The sequence below is a fragment of the Myotis brandtii genome, unplaced genomic scaffold (assembly GCF_000412655.1).
Source record: "Myotis brandtii unplaced genomic scaffold, ASM41265v1 scaffold114, whole genome shotgun sequence".
Classification (NCBI taxonomy): domain Eukaryota; kingdom Metazoa; phylum Chordata; class Mammalia; order Chiroptera; family Vespertilionidae; genus Myotis; species Myotis brandtii.
Window position 1 is genome coordinate 895,342 of NW_005353927.1, and position 5,278 is coordinate 900,619.

The 5,278-nt window shown below is 50.8% G+C and overlaps 2 long non-coding RNA genes across 2 annotated transcripts in view; one reads left to right on the forward strand and one right to left on the reverse strand.

Annotated features, from left to right (window-relative positions):
* Nucleotides 1–4,338, reverse strand: part of LOC106727886 — a 24,016-nt gene extending 19,678 nt beyond the window's left edge. The window contains exons 1-2 of the long non-coding RNA XR_001364136.1: nucleotides 4,329–4,338; nucleotides 1,472–1,482 (exon numbers count right to left, since the gene is read on the reverse strand). This is a non-coding gene — a long non-coding RNA (uncharacterized LOC106727886). The remainder of the gene's footprint in view (nucleotides 1–1,471; nucleotides 1,483–4,328) is intronic.
* LOC106727885 overlaps nucleotides 1–5,267 on the forward strand; it is a 7,615-nt gene extending 2,348 nt beyond the window's left edge. The window contains exon 3 of the long non-coding RNA XR_001364135.1: nucleotides 5,085–5,267. This is a non-coding gene — a long non-coding RNA (uncharacterized LOC106727885). The remainder of the gene's footprint in view (nucleotides 1–5,084) is intronic.
* Nucleotides 5,268–5,278: the final 11 nt, after the last annotated feature.

The following is a 5,278-nucleotide window of genomic DNA, read 5'->3' on the forward strand; positions in this document are numbered from 1 at the left end:
CGGGGAGAGAGGGTGGGCCTAGATGGCAGATAGCGGTGCCGGCCACGCGCACACGTCGAAGGCCACCGAGGCCCAGGTGCTGCGCTCAGCTCTTCACGCCCATTAACTTGGTGAATTCGCACAACACCCGCTAGATGAGGCAGTGGAGGCACAGAGAGGTTAAGTGACGTGCCCAAGGCCACACAGCTGGTGAGATTTGAGTTTTTAATTAAAAAAAAAATCCTCACCCAAGGATATGTTTCTATTGGTTTTTAGAGAGAGAGAGAAGGGGGGTGGGGAGAGAAATATCCATGTGAGAGAGAAACATTGATTGGTTGCCCCCCGTATACACCCAGACCAGGGATCGAACCCCAACCCTAAGGATATTCCCTGACTGGGAATCGAGCTACACCCTTTTGGGGCACCAGATGATGCTCCAACCAACTAAGCCACCCAGTCAGGGTGAGTTTTTTAAAAAAACTTTTAAGAACTTTAAAAAATATATATATTTTTATTGAGTTCAGAGAGGAAGGGAGAGGGGGAGAGAGATAGAAGCATCAGTGATAAGAGAGGAACATTGATTGGCTGCCTCCTGCATGACCCCTATTGGGGATCAAGCCTGCAACCTGGGCATGTGCCCTTGAGTGGAATTGAACCCGGGATCCTTCAGACCACAAGCCGACGCTCTGTCCACTGAGCCAAACGGGCTAGGGCTTTACTTTTTAATTAATTAATTGATTGATTGGTTTTTAAAGAGAGGAAGGGTCCTGGCCAGTGTTGCTAAATGGTTAGGACATCAGCCCTTGCTTTGAAGGGTCTTGGCTTCAATTCCAGGTCAAGGGCATGTATCTGGGTTGTGGGCTTGATCCCCGGCCCCAGTCTGGGCATGTGCTCTCTCATATCCATGTTTCTCTCTCTCTCCCTCTCTCTCTCTCCCCTCACCCTGCTTCCCTTCCACTCTCTCCAAAAATCAACGGGAAAAATATCCTCAGGTGAGGATGAACATAAATAAATAAATAAAGACAGAGAGAGAGAGAGAGAGAAAGGGGCAGAGAGAGAGAGCGCGCGAGAGAGAATCATTGGTTTGCTGTTCGACTTATTTTTTTAACATATATATATATTTTATTGATTTCAGAGAGGAAGGGAGAGGGAGAGAGAGAAACATCAATGATGAGAGAGAATCATTGATCGGCTGCCTCCTGCCCCGCACTGGGGACCTGCCACCCTGGCATGTGCCCTTGACTGGAATCGAACCCGGGACCTTTCAATCCGCAGGCCGACGCTCTATCCGCTGAGCCAAACCAACCTGGGCTGTTCCGCTTATTGATGTTTGCGTTGGTTGTCTCGTGTATGTGCCCTGACTGGGGATCAAACCCGCAACCTTGGTGCATGGGGATGACGCTCTAACCACCTGACCTCGGCCAGGGCTCTGAGGGTTTGAGTGTTTAAAGCTCACACATGTTCACTCTAGTGACGAACATAACATGAGAACAGAGCGCCGTTCTTCAAACACACACGCACTTCAAAGGGGCTTGGCCTCTCAGCGGCTACTGAGCTTCTCCTTTACTTTTGCAGGGTGGAGGGAACCGGGGGTCGGGGGGGGCGCCCCAACTTCCCCTCCGCCTTTCCTGTTGTGTCAGCCCTGGCGGCAACTCTGGGCAGCGCCAGCAGGCCGGCCCCGAGTCAGCAGAGAGCCTGAGAGCCAGGCCGGCCTGCAGATCCACCGTCTCCCCCAGCTCTTGCTCCGTGTCACGTGCTGTACGCACAGTAACTCCTCAAGGCCTCCCCAAACCGGTGAGGCAGGTTCACCTGGGTGACTCTCATTTCTCAGACAAACTGCATCCGGGTCACGGAGCCTGGATCTGCTCGCGGCCACTGGCTGTCCTGCCTTCTAACTCTTCCGAATCTAAGGTTTTTGGATGATAATAGTCTAGGGCCCGGAGTACCAGAGTGGGGCTAACACGGTTTGAAACTCAACTCTGTTTCTGGCTTAGCTGGGCGATCTTAGGTAAGTTACCTAACTTCTCTGTGCCTCGGTTTCCTCGTCTGCAGAATGGGTATAACAGCGGCATTAAAACCAGAGGGTTGTTAGAAGGATCAAACAATAGGATGGCCCTAGCCGGTTTGGCTCAGTGGATAGAGCGTCAGCCTGCGAACTGAAAGGTCCCAGTTTGATTCCGGTGTCAAGGGCACATGCCCAGGTTGTGGGCTTGATCCCTGGTTGGGGACTTGTAGGAGGCAACCGATCCATGATTCTCTCTCATCATGGATGTTTTCTGTCTCTCTCTCCCTCTTCCTTCCCCTCTGAAATCAATAAAAATATATATAAAAAACAAACAAACAAACAATAGGATGTTTAACGGTGCTTGGAGCAATGCCCAGCACATAACACACAGTGCTCCGTAGATAACGGCTTCTAAGAATAATATTAATGATCATACCAACAACAATAATTACTATTGCTGTAATCCCGTGGTCGGCAAACTGCGGCTCGCGAGCCACATGCGGCTCTTTGGCCCCCTGAGTGTGGCCACAAAGTTTCAATCACACTGTACGTGCGCGCCCGCACATGGTGTTTTGCGGAAGAGCCACACTCAAGGGGCCGCAGTTTGCCGACCACTGCTGTAATCGATCATGTCGCTTCTCTGCTCAGTACCCGCCCATCTCACATGGAATACAAGATAAGGTCCGAAATGCCCCATGTGGCCCCTGATATCTCTCTGTTCTGACTTCCCCTTAATCTCCTCATCTATCACTCCAGCCACATGATGTTCCTTGAACGTGGCCATCACATTCCTACCCCAGGGCCTTTGCACTGGCTGTGTCCTGGGCCTCAAAGTCTCCCCTAAACCCACACACAGTGCCCTCTCTCTCTTCCTTTATGGCTTTGCTCAGACGTTACCTTCTCAGACACACCCTCCCTGACCACTCATTTAAAATTCCAACGCAGGGAATTAACACTTCCCTGTGTGATTTTTTCTCTCTCTCGCCATAGCATTTGTCACCTTCGGAAATACTTAGTATTTTGCTTGTTCTTCTCCTGTCTGACTCCTCCCACTAGGGTGGCAGACCCAAGGGAAAAGGGTTTTTGTTTTGTTTTGTTTTTAAAATATATTTTATTGATTTTTTACAGAGAGGAAGAGAGAGGGATAGAGAGTTAGAAACATGGATGAGAGAGAAACATCGATCAGCTGCCTCTTGAACACCTCCTACTGGGGATGTGCCCACAACCAAGGTACATTGCCCTTGACGGGAATCGAACCTGGGACCTTTCAGTCCGCAGGCTGACACTCTATCCACTGAGCCAAACCAGTTAGGGCTCCTTTGGAGTCTTTCCATCTCCACATTCAAGAAGCAAACAGTCGCTGAATTTCATGAGATCTTAGTATGTGCTGGGCTTCCTACAGTCTTTATGGAGAAACGGTCTTTAACTCATCGAGACCTTGACTGCCTCGAGGAGGCAGGGGCACGTAGTGCTTATAAGGGCCGGCCCCAGGGTCAAGGTTTCTTGGGTTCAAATCTCTGTTCCTTTCTGGCTTTGTGGCCGCGACCCTGGCCAAGTTACCCTGACCCGTTGTGTTAGTTTCTTTATCTATGAAATGGGGGTCACCCTTAGTACCCACGACATGAGGTTATTGTGAGGATTAAACTATACAGGGAACAGAAAGCACTTCTAACAGAGCCTGGCACCTAGTATGTGCTCATTACATCCATGTTGCTGATGGGTGAGTGTTCTAACATGTTAATGCGCCAGAACTTCATTGTCCAGTAAGGTAGCCACTAGCCAGGTGTAGCTATTTACATGAGTTAAAATTAAGTAACATTGAAATTTTACTTTCTCAGTCACCATGGCCCTACTTCTTTTCTTTTTAAATATGTTTGTATTGATTTGAGAGAGGAAAAGAGAAGGGGAGAGAGAGAGAGAGAGAGAAACATCGATTGGCTGCCCCCTGCAGGCTCCCTACTGGGATTGAGCCCACAACCCAGGCATGTGCCCTGAATGGGAATTGAACAGGCGACCTTTCGGTGCTCAGGACGATGCTCAACCAACTGAGCCACGCTGGTCAGGGCCCCATTTCCGGCGCTCAGTGGCCACCTGTGCTGGCGGCTACCACGGTGGACAGCACAGACACGGAACATGTCCACCAACATCGCGACTTCCACGGGACAGCGCTGCTCCCCAATTCCGAGTAACAACCGGCTAGGGTTCCAATAGTGTCGTATTTCAGAATTCCAAGATTTTTAAAAAATATATTTTTATTGATTTCAGAGAGGCAGGGAGAGAAAGAGATAGAAACATCAATGATGAGAGGGAATCCTTGATCAGCTGCCTCCTGCACGTCCCTTACTAGGGAAGGAGCCTGCAACCCAGGCATGTGCCCTGGACTGGAATCGAACCCAGGACCCTTCAGTCTGCAGGCCAATGCTCTATCCACTCAGCTATCCGGCTAGGGTAGAATTCCAAGATTTTGTATCTCTATCGTGTCCTAGCATTGTAATATTCCCGAGTTCCGAGATGCCCATAAGCAGGAGTCTAACACTGACTTGTTTTAGAATTCCAGAAGGCTCACGGGCCAGTGCTCTGTCCTTGCATTCGAGAACTCCAGGATTCTAACGGGCTGAGGTTCTAGGTTGGCATATTCTAGAATTCCAAATGCTAACCAGCTAGTCCACTGGTATTGCTAGAAGCCCAGTATTCAGACACACCGGCTCTCCAACATTGTCATATCCTAGTTTCTTTTCTTTTCTTTAAAATCCTCATCTGGGGAATATTTTTTCCACTGACTTTTAGAGAGAGAGTGGAAGAGAGAGGGAAAGACAGAGAGAAACATCGATGTGAGAGAAGCACATTGATGGGTTGCCTCCTGCACGCGCCCTGACCAGGACCGGGCCGGGGAGGAGCCTCCAACCCAGGTATGTGCCCTTGACCGGAACTGAACCTGGGACCCTTCGGTCCACAGGCCAGTGCTCTGTCCACTGAACCACACCAGCCAGGGCTCGTATCCTCATTTCTCAGATCCCCATGGGCCGGGTTCCCACACCCGAGGATTCCAAGCGGGGAGAGTTTCGTGGCTGAGGTTGCGTGGCTTTTGTCTCCTGCCCAGGTGTCTGGATGGAGAACGCGTCTCTCAGCGACGAGTACGACTACAGCCACTATGGCGAGGAGGTTTCGGATTTCCCCGTGGACTGCGCCGACGGCACCTGCGTCGCCCTCGGGCCCCTCCGCGTGGCCCCTCTCCTGCTGTACGCGCTGGTCTTCCTGGTGGGGGTGCCGGGCAACGCCATGGTGGCCTGGGTG